General features: G+C 47.2%; 1 protein-coding gene across 1 annotated transcript in view; it reads left to right on the top strand.

The window, feature by feature from the left end:
• Window positions 1-17294, top strand: part of LOC138579451 (vitelline membrane outer layer protein 1-like) — a 435230-nt gene that overhangs the window by 371775 nt on the left and 46161 nt on the right. The gene's annotated exons all lie outside the window — the stretch shown is intronic.

Genomic DNA, 17294 nt, shown 5'->3' with positions numbered 1-17294 from the left:
AATTGCTGTACAGCGCACCGTTGACAGGGTCAAAACAGGAGCGATAATATTGGAAAGGTGGCAATTTAGCAGTTGTACTAGACAAGGATGCCCGTGGTCCCCCATGCTGTATATCTTAGCATTAGAGCCCCTGGCGATATATCTAAGGCAACAGTATGACATGATAGGGATAAACATAAATGGAGAACCACACTTGATTTCCTTGTACGCTGACGATATGCTGTTGTATTTACAATAACCAGAAGAAAACCTCCAATATGTTCTGGAAGTAATGGAACGATTTGCGGCGCTATCGGGCATAGAGGTGAACCCGAGAAAATCATGCATATTTCCTATGGGTAGATACGTCGGTATTCCACGAGAGAAATTGCCAGTCTTACAAATACCGTGGGAGGTTAATACATTTAGGTATCTTGGGATAGACATCTACCATACGGTAGAGGAAGAGCACCAGCATAACACAGAGAAGGCGGTCAAGGTGTTCACGAGGAGAGGAATTCACTGACGGGCCCATAGGTCAGCGCTCACCCTCTGGAACTTGTAAGACAAGATAGCTGCACCATGTGAGGACAGGGGGTGCAGGATTCACTTACTCGAACACGACTCAATAATGAGGACTCAGTAAATTGGCAAAGGGAAGTCCGTTTAATGACAAGTACATCAAACAGAGAAACAAATGGAAATCAGCAGCATTGCGATCACCTGTTTCGCTATGACTTCCTCGAACTTCAGTCAAACAGTCATTGTTATAGGCAAAACTCGTCATCACTGACGTCTAATTCTATAAAAAATCATCATGCAATATAATTGGTTAGGAAAGGTAACTTAAGTATAGGTGTTATATCTGTATATGATAATAGGGCATGCGGATTGGATAACTCTTATCGGGTGGATGTCTACGCCCATCCCTCTACATCATGCGTGATAGACGTCACTACAACTATGACGTTTGTTTGTTTGTTTGTTTGTTTGTTTGTTTGTTTGTTTGTTTGTTTATTTATTTAGTATGGCGCACAAAACCCAGAGGTAACAGGGCGCAACAGAGAACAGGAAGGTAAGATTACATAAAAACTTGGTTACAGGATAAGGCACTCATGAATAAGAGGCATAACATTACATTGCGTGGACTGTACATATATACATATAGTTAATAAATTGCTTACATATTTACATATTTAATGCTGTACATAGAAGTAGTCAGGTTTGATTGAGGGCATGAGCATGTGAGAGGGCTTAGTCATGGGGATCATTGGACCGTAGCCAGGTGAGGGTGTTACGCCTGAAGCTATAGCAGGATTGGTCTGTCCTAATGTTGAGTGGGAGGGTGTTCCAGTGTTGGGCTGCCAAGACAGGGAAGCTACTACCACCGGTTTTCTTTTGTCTGAATTTGGGTACCTGCAGGCAGTAGGAGTTAATCGATCTGGTGGGGTGGGTGGAGGTTTTTTTAGCTATTCTGGCTGCGAGATAGGGGGGGCTGCATTGTTTAAGCATTTGAAAGTGAGTGATGCCGTTTTGAGAGAGATGTGGTCGGAGATTTGGAGCCATTTGTGTTCTCTCCTTTTGTTGGAGATGTGTTCCTTGGAAGGTAGGTCAAGAGCTGTTCTGAGTGCGTTGTTTTGTAGTGTCTGTAGTTTGTTGGATATGTATTTGTTGGCTCCTAGGTACATGGCGTTACAATAGTCGAGTCTGGATAGTATTAGGGCATTGGCGATGATGATGCAGCTAGCTTGGGTGAGGAAGGCTCTGCTTGCCCTGATTAGCTTGCATGTGTAGGCGGTAGAGGATGCTAGTGAGTTGACTTGTTTTTTTAGTGACAGGGCTGGATCTAGATGAAAGCCTAACGTTTTCACTGTTTTGGCCACTGTGATGGTGTTCCCATCAATGTTGAATGCTTGTTGGAGATGAGTTTTTTTATATTGGTGTTGGATCCGAGGAGCTGGATTTTGGTTTTCTCATCATTCAGGCATAAGCCGTGTGTGTCCATCCATGCCTGAATGATAAGATATATTTTGTTTACCAGGGCCGTATCTGAATCGAAGTTGCCCGAAAGGGGTATGAGGATCTGGGTGTCATCTGCATAATTCATATATGAGACACCCAGTCTGTCCAACTTGTCAAATAGGGGCTTGGTAAAGATGTTGTAGAGGGTGGGAGAGACGCAGGAGCCCTGGGGTACCCCACAGGTTATTTTGATGGGGTCTGCTGAGGCTAGAGTGGAGAAGACCCTCATATTTCGATTGTCCAAAAATGATTGGATCCAGGCTATGGCCTCTTTCGAGAAGTGGGCAGCTGAGGCCAGGTGTTTGCACAGGACTGCGTGATCCACCAGGTCGAACGCTGCCGACAGGTCGATGAGGAGTAGCATGGCGGTGTTCCCTTTGTCGTTAATCTCGTTGATCTGGGTTTTAAGATTGATTAGGGCTGTCTCAGTACCGTGCTGTGGTCTGAAGCCCGATTGACGGGCGCCTAGTAGTTTATGAGTTTCAAGATATTGCTGAATTTGCAGGTATGCTACTCTATTATCTTTAACAGGAACAGCACCGTGGTGATGGGCCTGTAATTGGTGGGAATAGCATGGTCTAGGGTTTGCTTCTTGAGGAGAGGCAGGACCCAAGATTCTTGGGGGCATTCTAGTTCCCTTAGTATAGCAAATAGTTCCCTGGTGTTGTAGCTAGATTTTTCGATTCTTTCATTGAAGAGATTCTTTTTACTGAGTAGGATTTCTTTTTTATATTTGATCGCAAAGAGTTTAAGTTGTGATTTGTTCTCTTCTGTGGGGGAATTGCGCCATTGAGTTTCTAGTTTCCTTTTGCACAATCTAAGTTCTTTCAGATGGGGGTGAACCAGGCGTTCAAGTGGGCTTGTTGTTTGCTCTTTTGCAGTTTAAGAGGGGCATTGATGTCTAGTCCTTTGTTTATGGCATTGTTGTAGTTTTCTACTAGACACTCTGGATTTAGGTTGTCGGGAAGAGCATTGAGGGTTGGCAGTAGTAGTGGTAGGAGGTTGTCAGGGGTTATATTGTTTTTGGCTCTAGTGGGCAGTGGTGGTGCCATGATTTTTTCTTTGATGACTTCTTTGTTGAGTGATAATGTGAAGTCAATGAGGTGATGGTCGGTCCAGTGTTGGGGAGAGGTTTTGGTGATGAGGGTGTCGCAGTTCAGGGTGGCAATCCAGTCCAAGGTCCTACCTTTGTTGTGGGTAGGGGTAAGCACTCTTTGGATTAGGCCGTGTTCATCTAGCATATTGGCTATAGCTTGTGCTGATTTGTCATAGGGGTCATTTAACCCAAGGTTCAAGTCGCCTAGCAATAATATTTGGGAGGTGTCTTTTATGTTGTTGGCTAGGATGCTGGATAGGTCTCCTTCGAATGAGCCAATGGGGCCAGGTGGCCTGTGTATTAGATAAATGGTTAAGGTACGAAAGTTGGAGATGGGCAATTTGGCTGTGAGGAGTTCGCAGTATTTGAGAGATTGGGTCGATAGTCTTAGCTCAAGATCAGTCTTTGCTATGATGGCCAGTCCGCCTCCTCTGTTGTTGGCAGAGAGTCTCCCAGGACCCCCCTTGTTATTTGCATATTTCAAGTAACTTTGGGTCTAACCCTAAGTTACTAGGGGAATCCAGACGTGGACCCCTTGCTCACTATTCTTAGAGAGACACAGCTACACCCTACTGATGAGGTTCAACCAGACCGAAACACGTGTCTGGGGTTGCTGTTGGTACTCTTGTTCAGAGGAGAATTGCCTATCATTTCGGTGCTGGACTGCCCCAGGGCAGGACAAAGACTGATATGTTTGGGATATTTCTTCTCTGTGAAAGATAGTGAGCTAAAGACTCTGGGTAAGGCTCTTGTAACCAGGACTCATGTCTGGCAGAGAGTCTCCCAGGACCCCCCTTGTTATTTGCATTCCTCTGTTGATGGGTCTGTCCATTCTGATTATTTGATAGTTTTCAGGGATGGCTATTGAGAGTGCTGGGCCTGCTGCTTCATGCAGCCATGATTCGGTGATTGCTAGGAGGTCGAGGTTGTTGGTGGATAAGGTGTCTGCCATTTCCGTGGCATGGGCCACTAGGTATCTAGCATTATAAGGTGTCTGTTATTTCCGTGTCATGGGCCACTGGGGATCTAGCGTTATAAGGTGTCTGCTATTTCTGTGGCGTGGGCCACTAGGGATCTAGCGTTATAAGGTGTCTGCTATTTCTGTGCCGTGGGCCACTAGGGATCTAGCGTTACAAGGTGTCTGCTATTTCTGTGGCGTGGGCCACTAGGGATCTAGCGTTACAAGGTGTCTGCTATTTCTGTGGCGTGGACCACTAGGGATCTAGCGTTATAAGGTGTCTGCTATTTCTGTGGCTGTCATGATCTCTGCTTCCAAAAGGTCAGGACTCACCCAACTCCCTTGGAAGCAGACCCATAACTCAGATTCCGAGTGCCAACCAGTCCCAATTGGGACCTTTTGGACCCTGTCCTGGCGCCAGTGGCACCAGGCTCATAAATATGCCCAGTCCCAGCGCTGGAAGCGCCGGGCTCATAATGCTTGGGTGGACTTACCTGCAGCAGACCATGCTGCTTACTTATCTGCCAGTTGAGCCTCTGATCCTCTTCTGTTTGGGACTACTTTTCCTGTTGGGTGGGGCAGGAGCCACTCCCTAGGTTCAGAACACTGGAACTCTTCTGGAAAGCAGGAACTCTTTTCTTACCTAGGCGAGGCTGTGGAAGGAGACACCTAAGCACTACAGGAGGCTATTTAAACCACACCCGATGGATGAATCTTGCTTTGCGTTATTCTGCATCCTCTGCAGCAGAACGCTCATCGTGTCTTCTGCATCTGATCCTGGGCCTAAGGGAAAAAGGCTTACCATCCTGAATCCAGTCTTCAGCAACACCTACAAAGACAAGAAAGAACAGGTTAGCACTACGGTCTTCAGAGACAGCGCATCTCTTACCTGGTCCATCGGCTGTCACCAACGCCTCGCACTGCATTCCGGCATCTGAAAGACAAAAGCTTACCAACTCTTCGCACGCTTCGGAGGCCTTCGGCGCTGCATCCCGCATCTGAAAGACAAAATAAGGTGCGTTTAAAGACATTGGGGAACTTTAATACTCACGTGCCATTACTCCTTTCCACATCTAACCCAGTGGGTATTCCGGCACCCTTCAGCAGCTCCGAACTTGTACCTGCAAGATAAAAGGACAGTTAGAGCGCATCGTGAAGCAAGCAACAAGCGCTTACTTACGTGCTTCCAGGCGCTTCTATTCCTCACACGGGTTCCATCCTCAACTCACTTCAGCCCGTCATCCGCCATCGCGGGAACCCTGCAAAATAAGAGACATCATTACAAAAGACTTTTAAAGACATATGAAACTCTCGGAACTTACCGTTCGTGCAGTAAACGACGGACAGCAGTCCTCTGAGGTCAAGAGGCCTGCACCCTTATCCAGTGAAGAAACTGGTTACGGCACCCTGCCCCGAGGCAGATGGAGAGCTCGGCGTTCACTTACCTAAGACATCTTACTCTTCGAGTTAGACATACAGTGCACAGAGGTCCAGCCCAAAGAGCCAACCGGGTGTTACACATCACCTTTGAAGATACGGTATTTGCCCAGTCAAGACCGGCGCCTCTGCGGGAATCAGGTGAGCGTTACAGAACGCAAAGCCTAATGCAAAACTCCCGCCCAGGCGCTATGGAAACCTCGGTTACCGACCAGCTAGCCCAGTTACTTGGGGAACTAAGAGCAGAAGTGCATGCAGCCCGTCAGGAAACGAACGCTCTAAGAAGGGAACTGATTATTTCCAAGGAGCGAACAGACGATCTCGCTAGAGAATTGCTACAGTCACAAGCCGGACAGACCCCATTACCCGCATCAGGGGCAAATCTTCCTTCAACATCCTCTATGAATCCAGTGCAGATCAACCTACCTGGGAATGTACCTCTGGCTCCGCCCGAACGATTTTCTGGTGACCCAAAGAGGTTTGCAGTATTTATTAATCAGTGCCGGTTGCATTTTTTATGCCGGCCAGCAGCCTTTCCAACTGATCAAGCTAAAGTAGCTTTCGTGCTTTCGTACCTTAGTGGCAATGTGGCAGACTGGTCGATCCCTCTAGTTAATCAAGATGATCCGGTTCTCCATGATTTTCAAGCTTTTCAGCTCAGTATGGAAAAACTGTTCGCAAGACATTCACAGGGGCAGGCCTTGGACAATGAGCTTCTTTCGTTGCGACAGTGTAATCAAGACCTTTTGGCTTATATTGCGTCTTTCAACAGACTGATAGTGGAAACTCAATGGCCTGAGGACAAAAGGATTACACTGTTTTATAGAGGTCTACGTGGAGAGCTCAAATATGTGTTAGCCCAAGTAGTGAATCCCCCGCAAGACTGTTCGGACTATATAGACTTAGTCGTTCAAATAGATCACAGACTGCAGAACAGGAAGGCCGATCGTTCCAACTTTGATGCTCGAGTATTTTCCAAACCACCAACTCCTTCCAAGGGAGTAGACTCCGGGGAACCCATGCAAATAGGGGGCCTGAAAGGACCACTAACACAAAAGGAGCGGGAAAGGAGAAAACAGTTGCAATTATGCCTCTATTGCGGAAACTCAGGGCACTTTCTTCGAGACTGTCCGGTGAAACCAGCCAAGAAGGCAGTAAGAGCTGCAGTTACCAAGGTCACAAACTCTGAGCAGGGAAACGACCTCGCCCGACAAGAATAGAGGTCCTCTTGCCGAGCGTTAAAACCAGTTCCGTGACCTCGCATTTCGTGATACCTATGGTCCTCATTAGCCCTGATCATCCGGATCGATTACATGCGATTGAAGCTTACGTCGACAGCGGTGCCATCGGCAATTATGTGGATCATGAAATGGTTTTGAGGATGAATCTAACTCTTTGTCCCAAGGCTGTAAAGGACGTCATTACTACGGTGGATGGTACGGAGATAGCCTCCGGACCAGTAACGCATACCACTCAAGAAGTGACGCTAGTAAGTCAAGATGGACACCATGAGAAGATCGTGTTCGATGTGATCAAGGCCCCTCAGTTCCAGATTATTCTAGGAATACCTTGGTTAGAGAAACACAATCCTCAGATCGATTGGCGAGCAAGAACGGTTCAGTTTCCAGAATGTGTCTCTACTTGTCACCCTCCACCTGGTGTTGCACTGGCAGCAATTTCTTCGGAGACTCCCCAGTTACCTCCCGAATACCTAGAATTCCAAGATGTTTTCCGGAAGGATCAGGCTAACTCTCTACCTCCTCATAGGTCTTATGACTGCCAGATAGACCTGATACCTGGATCTACTCCTCCTTGTAGTAGAATGTATGCCCTCACCGAGCCTGAGAACCTTCACCTCCGACAATACCTGGATCAATACCTAGCGAATGGGTTTATTCGTCCTTCCAAGTCCCCTGCTTCTTCAGCTTTGTTCTTCGTTCCAAAAAAAGAAGGGGACCTTAGAACTTGTATAGATTATCGCGCCCTGAACCAGATCACTGTTAAGAATAGATATCCGTTACCTTTGATCCCTGAGCTCCTGGACCAAGTCAGAAAAGCATGCATATATACAAAGCTGGATCTTAGAGGAGCCTACCACTTGGTACGAGTAAAAGAGGGCGATGAATGGAAGACGGCCTTCCGCACCAAGTATGGGCTATTTGAATATCAGGTCATGCCCTTCGGACTTTGCAATGCCCTGGGCCGCCTTTCAATATTTTATGAACGATGTCCTCAGAGAGCTCATAGATGTGTGTGTTGTTGTTTACATTGACGACATCCTTGTTTATTCTTCATCGGAATCTGAACATCGGAAACACATGAAAATGGTCCTCGAGAGGTTGCGTCAACACAAACTTTTCGCTAAGTTGGAAAAATGTGTTTTCAACGTGACTGAAGTTGAATTCTTGGGATTCATATTATCACCTAGCGGAGTGCGTATGGATTCAAAGAAGGTCGATGCAATTCTCAAATGGCCATCACCATCCTCCGTAAAAGGTGTTCAAGGCATGTTAGGCTTCGCTAACTTTTACCGCAGGTTTATCCCCGAATTCTCTCGAATAGTCCAGCCCATCACCGCCTTGTTAAAGAAAAACAAACGTTTTGAATGGTCTACCGAGGCCGAACAAGCTTTCCAGAATTTGAAGACTAAATTTATCTCTGCACCAATCTTAAAACATCCTCGCCCCGAACTCCCCTACATCGTTGAAACTGATGCTTCGAGCCTTGCCATGGGGGCAGTTCTATCACAAAAGGACCCAGTAACCAATCAGTTGCATCCCGTGGCATTTTGGTCCCGCAAATTCTCGCCTCCTGAGATCAATTACACTATTACTGATAAGGAACTTCTGGCTATCAAGTCTGCCTTTAAGGCTTGGCGGCATTATCTTCTGGGGGCCCGACACACCGTTACTGTGATCACGGATCACCGAAACCTGCAATATTTGAAAACCGCAAAAGCCCAATCCTCTAGACAACTCCGTTGGGCACTATTCTTTGCCGAATTTGACTTCATAATTACCTATCGACCTGGTACAAAAAACGGTAAAGCTGATGCCCTTTCTCGGATGGGAGTGGAAGAACACTTGACCAACCCTAAACCTGTACCTATCATTCCCGAACAAAGAATTCTGGGTGTAATAGCCACACAATCCATAGAGGAAATTAAGGATAAAGCCAGGCAACTTGTAACTCCAGCAGACATACAGAATTGGCATCTGCAGGGAAAGGACTTTGCAGTGAAGGACAACTTATTGTATTTCCAAGAACGATTATACCTGCCCAGCACAGATTTACAGAAAAAGGTAATCTCTTGTTATCACGATTCTTTAATGGAAGGACATCCCGGTATGGCCAAAACCTCAGAAAAGATCAGGCGCTACTTCTGGTGGACGTCTTGGAAAAAAGATATCAGAGACTTTATAATGTCCTGTGGAGTATGCGCCCAAAACAAGAGTCAAAAGGAAAAACCAGCCGGCCTCTTACGCCCTATTGACATTCCACCTCGCCCTTGGCATACGCTTTCTATGGACTTCATCACCGATCTACCTCCATGCTCCGGATACAATACGATCCTAGTAATCGTGGACTTGTTCTCCAAGATGGCGCATTTCATTCCACTCAAAGGCTTGCCAACAGCAACAACTCTGGCCCGAGAATTTGTCGAAAACATCGTCCGACTGCACGGTTTTCCTTCAGTTCTAATTTCGGATCGAGGTAGTCAATTTATTTCTCATTTTTGGCGAAGTTGCTGTCGGTCGGCTCAAATTGATGTGAGATTATCGACCAGTCACCACCCTCAAACCGACGGACAAACCGAGAGGACCAATCAAACTCTGGAACAGTATTTACGCTGCATGCTGCAACAAACTGAAAAAACTTGGAAAGATATCCTTTGGATAGCCGAATATGCCTACAATAACTCTGTCCACTCGGGAACTGGGAAAACCCTGTTTTTTCTTTTATACGGCAGTCACCCTCGAACCTCGGAGTTGGATCCACCCCAAGATCTTGGAACACCAGCAGTAGACTACCTGCATTCTACAATCACCCAAGCCTTTAAGGAAGCCGTTTCTCACCTTCAAAGGGCTAAGGAACAATACAAGAAAGGAGCAGATCAACATCGGAAGGAAGCCCCCCAATATCAAGTAGGAGATCAAGTCTGGTTATCCACCAAATATCTACCTCTAAAAGGACCACGCACATTCAACCCAAGATACCTTGGTCCCTATTCCATCACTACCATAGTAAACCCAGTAGCGGTCAAGTTGGACTTGCCCCCTCACATGAAGATACATCCGGTCTTCCACGTCTCTCTATTAAAACCCGTGCAACCTCAAACCCGACTAACTAAATCTCCAAAACCTATCCTAGTTGATGGAGAACTCGAGTTTGAAGTCAAGAGCATCCTGGACTCCAAGATCTCCAAATCTAAGCTATTTTACCTAATTGACTGGAAAGGCTACGGCCCCCAAGAAAGATCCTGGGAACCTGCAGAATATGTCCACGCTCCTCGTCTAATCAAAAGATTTCATCGAACATTTCCTGACAAGTCCAAACCCCCGGAGAAACCCGGTTTGGGAGGGGCCTTGAGGGGGGGTGCTGTCATGATCTCTGCTTCCAAAAGGTCAGGACTCACCCAACTCCCTTGGAAGCAGACCCATAACTCAGATTCCGAGTGCCAACCAGTCCCAATTGGGACCTTTTGGACCCTGTCCTGGCGCCAGTGGCACCAGGCTCATAAATATGCCCAGTCCCAGCGCTGGAAGCGCCGGGCTCATAATGCTTGGGTGGACTTACCTGCAGCAGACCATGCTGCTTACTTATCTGCCAGTTGAGCCTCTGATCCTCTTCTGTTTGGGACTACTTTTCCTGTTGGGTGGGGCAGGAGCCACTCCCTAGGTTCAGAACACTGGAACTCTTCTGGAAAGCAGGAACTCTTTTCTTACCTAGGCGAGGCTGTGGAAGGAGACACCTAAGCACTACAGGAGGCTATTTAAACCACACCCGATGGATGAATCTTGCTTTGCGTTATTCTGCATCCTCTGCAGCAGAACGCTCATCGTGTCTTCTGCATCTGATCCTGGGCCTAAGGGAAAAAGGCTTACCATCCTGAATCCAGTCTTCAGCAACACCTACAAAGACAAGAAAGAACAGGTTAGCACTACGGTCTTCAGAGACAGCGCATCTCTTACCTGGTCCATCGGCTGTCACCAACGCCTCGCGCTGCATTCCGGCATCTGAAAGACAAAGGCTTACCAGCTCTTCGCACGCTCCGGAGGCCTTCGGCGCTGCATCCCGCATCTGAAAGACAAAATAAGGTGCGTTTAAAGACATTGGGTAACTTTATTACTCACGTGCCATTACTCCTTCCCACGCCGAACCCAGTGGGTATTCCGGCACCCTTCAGCAGCTCCGAACTTGTACCTGCAAGATAAAAGGACAGTTAGAGCGCATCGTGAAGCAAGCAACAAGCGCTTACTTACGTGCTTCCAGGCGCTTCTATTCCTCACACGGGTTCCATCCTCAACTCACTTCAGCCCGTCATCCGCCATCGCGGGAACCCTGCAAAATAAGAGACATCATTACAAAAGACTTTTAAAGACATATGAAACACTCGGAACTTACCGTTCGTGCAGTAAACGACGGACAGCAGTCCTCTGAGGTCAAGAGGCCTGCACCCTTATCCAGTGAAGAAACTGGTTACGGCACCCTGCCCCGAGGCAGATGGAGAGCTCGGCGTTCACTTACCTAAGACATCTTACTCTTCGAGTCAGACATACAGTGCACAGAGGTCCAGCCCAAAGAGCCAACCGGGTGTTACACATCACCTTTGAAGATACAGTATTCGCCCAGTCAAGACCGGCGCCTCTGCGGGAATCAGGTGAGCGTTACAGTGGCGTGGGCCACTAGGGATCTAGCGTTATAAGGTGTCTGCTATTTCTGTGGCGTGGGCCACTAGGGATCTAGCGTTATAAGGTGTCTGCTATTTCTGTGGCGTGGGCCACTAGGGATCTAGCGTTATAAGGTGTCTGCTATTTCTGTGGCGTGGGCCACTAGGGATCTAGCGTTGATCAAGGCTCCAGATATAGTGGTAGTGTTGTGTGTGTCCTGGATTGTTATAGGGATGAGTTTGGGCTGGGTGGAGTTGTGGCAGGGTGTGGTTTGGTTCGGACGGGTTTTAGTGTGTTGCGAGGTGGGTCTCTTGTTATGGCAGATGGGCTCGTAGAGGCGGGGTAGTCTGGCTCGTAGCCTGGTGTTTCTTTCTGTGGTTGGACAAGGTGCATTTACATGACATTACATTTCATTTGTTATGCGCGCTATTGACCCTAGGGCATAAAGGCGCAGACAACGAAAAGACATACAACACAAATGAGGACAGGCTTAGAGGTGAGGATCAGAGCATCCTCAGTAAATTATTCCACTATTCCCTGTAGTATGATGCAGTCTATTGGAGAAATCCGTGAGTACAGTAGGTCAAACAAATAAGAAAGTCTTCAGTTCCTTCTTGAAGGATGCGAGGGAATAGTGACTCCTCAAGCTGATAGGAAGATTATTCCACATCGCGGGGGCCTTCACCATGAATGCTCCCTTTTCCGCCTTCATTGTTTTACATCTTGGCTGTATGATTTGATTAGTGAAGTCAGATCTCAAAGATCTTACATTACTCTTTGAAATTATGTGCTGTTGTAAATATTCAGGCATTACTTGTAGCCGGCATTTGAAAACTATAACCAGTACTCTAAAATTAATCCTGGCTTCAATAGGTAGCCAGTGTAATGAGCGTCTGGCCACAGTTACATGGCTATGCCTTGGGAGTCTAAGAACAACTCTGACCGCCCAATTCTGTGCTACCTGCAATCTTTGCAGCTCTCTTTTGTTGATGCCCAGCAGGAGGTTACAACAATAGTCCAATTTAGCACCTATAATTGCCCTGGCTATGGTCTCAGCGCTTTCCTGCGAGATCATTGGCCTCAAATGAGCCAAGAGTCTGATATAATAGACTACCCCTGCCACCACTGATGAGACATGAGCTTTCATGCTTAAAGTCGAGTCGAGAGTTACTCCTAAAATTTTTGTTTTTGATAAGGGAATAATGATGTCCTCCCCCAATTTAAAGGAGCTATATTCTTGACTGAACTTACTAATCGCCTCAGAGCTGCCGACTATTATCAGTTCAGTCTTACTGCGATTAAGAGCTAGAAAATTATCCAACATCCATTTTTCAATGAGGGCAAAAACTCTATTCACCTCCGCCTCATCCTTTTTGTGATGTCCTGATAACTTGATAACACATTGAGTGTCGTCTGCATAATTAGAGAACACGACCCCCTCCTCCTGTAACATGAAGAAGAATGGGGTCATGAACAGGTTATACAGAAATGGGGACAAACTTGCCCCTTGTGGGACCCCATAAAGAACGGAAAGTGGATTAGCTTCAGCGGAGGCCGAGCAAACTCTACTTGCAGGGTACATAGTTATGGCAGCAGTAAAAATGGCAAGGTGTAATAAAGGTATGAGGAGGTACAGTAGGGTGGCTGTTTGGCTCTTACTAAGGTACATTGTACGATTTTGATCTGGGATCAGCAACAGTAGTGTGGTGCGACTATTGTATAGCAGGGCTATTCTGGCTACAGTGATAGTAGGAGGGTACAGTGACTAGCATCAGGTAGGGTCTAGCGGCTACTGTAGCAGTAGCAATAATAGTCTGGTGCCAGCTAGTATAAAGTAGCATTAGGTAAGTCACAAAGTGTAGGCATGATGGGCGTAGCAACTAGTGTTAGCATCATGCGAGGTACGTCAGTTGTCAAGGGACATGGCTGGAGTGTGGCAGCATTCATGTATATTGGTCGCAGTGGTATGATATAGTAAGTTGGCAATCGGTAAGATACAGCAATGACCAATTAGTGTAAGGCAGGACTAGTGTAGTAGTAGTCCCGATAATGAGGCACTGCATTATAGAGGATCAATATAGCAGGTGGAAATTAATGTATTGGCACTGGTGTAAGACAGTGCTGGTGTGGGGATAGCAGCGGTCGTGCTGCACGTTTAGCATGAGGAGCATCTGGTCTGGTGAGGTAAGGTGCAATACAAGGTAGAATACAGGTGAGCAGCGTTTAGGGTTCACAGACACACTTTCAGAGTTTGTAGGTGTGCTTAGCGAGGTGCCCACAATGGGGTTTGTGAGGGCGGCGGCGAGCGGAGTGCTGCGCTGCAGTAGTTGTTGATCTTGCACGTGGGGGGTGACGTACGGGAATGGTGTAGGGCTAGTGGCCCTGGGCACGAAAGGCACCAGACAGGCGCATGACAGGCCCACAGCTCTCGCTCCCCCTGGAGGTGCTGGAGCCCTCCCACACTGCAGGAGCAGTGCCCGATGTCCAGATGAGTCCTGGGGAGCAACACCAGCCTTAAGGTAGGCCGTGGGGCTTTCCCAGCTGCCTACCCACACCTGCAGCCTTTTTATCACGGAGCCCGAAAAATCGCCATTCTGCAGTGCAAACATCCACAAGTGCGCTTGCAGCATTAAGCAGATTCGAAAATCTGCTAAAATCGAATTTTACCTATCTTTTACCAACGGCCGCCATTGCCTGCCATGAGGACCTGGCACTCCAAAATGGCCGACCCCTGCAACCTACTCTTAACTCAGCACAACTTCCCCACCTCTGCCTGGTAGCTCGTCGTGATTGGGCAACCTGCCCTTCTTGGGAGCCTATCCCAAGCTGGCAGGCAAACGCCGGCCCACCAGCAATGGCACACCTTCCAAGGCACGAAGCCTGTCATGCGCCTGTCTTATTGGTTCTACTATCTATAGGACTCCAGATAACTTGGTCCATTGTGATTGGGCAGGTTATAACCCTAGACATGAATCCCCGTTTTAATTAGCAGCATGCAGAATGGACACCCATGTGCCTGGTGTCCCAAGTTTCACCCTGCCTCCCTTCCATCAATCAGTGTTTTAGGGCGATGTGTCAATTAGTTGGCTAAGGATGGCCTCGAAACTGTAGTATCTTATCGGGAAAAGTTATGGCATCCTCGGGTCCTGGATGACATCAGGCGGTGGTACTTCTTCGCGCCTTGCTGGTCACGTGTTAGTTCACCATGAATCTGCTTCAGTTGCCAGCTTTTAGTGCATTTAATTCTGTTTCAGCGTCTCCACCTGCATGGGCCCCCCTTATCTTGACCTTCATGAGGCAGGCTGGTATGCTCTGAAGTTTGAGTCTTGTTAGCTGACGCTCTCCTCCCTTTCTCTGGTTGACCTCGATTTCCTAGGCATGAGCCGCTCTTTGTTGAGTTTCGATTCCGCTCCTTCTCTTGCCTTTGGCTGGGTTACGAAACTTGGCCTGTCAGGCCTCTGGCCACCTGGGTACATTTCTGCTTTTACAAAATGGAGTCGCACTTGTATAATGTGCCTTATTGAGGTAGATATATGGTTGGCGATTGCCACTCTATCTTCTACTAAGCATTGCAAGCAGTATCGATTTCTTAGCATCTTGCGTTTCAGGCCTATTTACACACGTTTAACAGGTCGGTTGCTTCCATATTGTCTCGTAGCACCGTTTCCTTACATTTTAACATTGTCTCTTCTCTGTGTCCATTACATTTATTTTCGTAGTTACTCACACTGGCTTGCTTGTCTTCGATAGCCGCTTTTGTTCATTCACGAGTCTGTTCAGGCCCTTGTGTCATTTCCACTGGCCTTCCATTAAGGCTTTTGGGGTCTCTTCGTGGACCGTATGTATGTACTCCTCATTTCGTATCAGCGACTGGTATGGCTGTCTGATAGGGTACCGTGCTGCCCAGGGTTGTCTGGTTATGGGTGCTTCAACAGGTATGAATCTTCTGATGTATACTGGGCAGAGGCCCAGTGCAGCTCTTTGTAGGTTCATTTGCTCTTCATACGTCACATACCTTGGGGAGTACGCTCCTGATACCTCGAAATGAGGGGAAGGGGTGCAGGCCATGTCTGGGACCTCCTCTACACTCCCCCCTCTGGTGGGTTCATCGACCACTTCTGCAACCTCCTTTGCATTTATTTCTTTTGATTCTTCAGTGTCATGTTCATTGTCTTCAGGGTTCGTACATGATGGTGTGAATGTGTGAGCCTTTGGAGTCCATATTTGTATCACTCCCTTCAAACTCCCTGCTGCTTTTACATGTTCGTCTATGTTCCAGGTCATTAGCTGACATTGTCCATTTGGGCTTCAGTAGATCTATTTTCCTTCATACCTTCTTCGTTTCTTAGGGTATGTGAACCTTGTTCCTTCTGGCGCAAATTTGCTGGCTTTCACAAAGTCTCTTATTTCTTCATCAGTCAGGTCTCTGGGTTTCCATCCTGGTTCGACATCAACCATTATTTTCATCCCTATGGCTTTCTTCACAGTTTTCTGGCACTGTGTAATGATTATCTTGATAACACAGGATCCTAGCAATACCATTGCTAGTATAGCTCTCAGAAACTTGAATATATCTGCCATCCATTGTGGGACCCACAAGAATAGGTCTCCAAACCAGCTGTCATCGTCCACTTCATCACTTTCATCGATCATCTGGTTTTTCAGGTTTGTCAACATGCTTACGGCCTCTGTTAGGGTTCCGTTTTCTTCATCGTGTGATGGTACAAATGTGCAACATGATTCTCTGATTTTTGCACAAACACCTCCATCCATTGCAGTGATCATGTCAAGCACATATCTGTTTTGGAGGGTCATCAGTCTGATTGCTCTCAGCTCTTCTTTGATCGCGTTGAATCCTTTTATAGTGGTACTGATGGTCTGCAATAACTCCCATCTGGTTATCTGCAACCATTTAGCATTCACTCCAATTTGGATGTGGGGCAGGAGTAGTGTTGTGAATACTGTTGAGGTGAGGCTGAACAGCCTGTGTTCGTACGGGATTGCATGGAATGCCTCTTCTGATTTGGGAGAAAAGTAATTTTCCCTCCTCATCCTGGATACCAGTTCCACAGATCTCCTTCTTCTTAGATGAGCATCTGCTTTCAGGAAACTGTCCAACTTCAGGTCATTCTTAGGGATCACTAGCGCGGGAACGTGGATGTTCACTAGTGTGCATATGCCTCCCCAGTTTTTTGGCAGCCTTATGTATGCCTTGGATCCACACGCCCAGTAATGGTCCATGATAACTGCGGTTCCTTGTGTCATTCCTGGAGCTTCAAAGATTCTTCTGCAGTTTACATTCTCTCCCATCTTCCTTGTGCCATTACTTCTGAAGCATATTTTCGGGCTTTCCAGTGGTACTATTTGCAGGGGTCCTCCTCTATCTTCGACCCATGTCAGCAGTTTTACCAACCTTGGCCACAGAGGTTTGCACAGTTTTTGAGAGTTTTCCATTGCTTCTTTGCAGGCTCCAAGGACCATCCAAACTCGGCAGATCACTACTCCTTCTTCCCATCCATTTGGGGTAACCACTGTTCACCAGATCTACATTTGGCCTCTGTTCTTCCAGATTTGTGCCTCTTATGCAGTTTTTCCTTGGATATTCAGTCTCGGGTTTGTCACCCATCGTGTCCCTGATCCTTTGACGTCAGGATTTTCGTATCGGATCACGTGATTCCGGTGTGCGCCTTGTTTCTTGTTCTAACGTCCTGGACGTAGCCATCTTCATCAGGGTAGTCCTTTTCAGTGGCCCATATCAGTGAAGCGTCTCTTCCCATAAATTATCCTCTGGTGTTGCACATGGCTACATGTGACATACATGTGCTGTAGGGACATCAATTTCTACGGCCACGAAGATCTTGGATTTTCCCATGCTGTATGGTAGTAGAGCACAGACAAAGCATTCTCCTTC

Source organism: Ambystoma mexicanum, chromosome 3p, assembly GCF_040938575.1.
Source record: "Ambystoma mexicanum isolate Mex_15411 chromosome 3p, UKY_AmexF1_1, whole genome shotgun sequence".
Lineage (NCBI taxonomy): Eukaryota > Metazoa > Chordata > Amphibia > Caudata > Ambystomatidae > Ambystoma > Ambystoma mexicanum.
The sequence above is the reverse complement of the archived record's forward strand: the minus strand, read 5'-3'. Positions and strand labels throughout refer to the sequence as shown.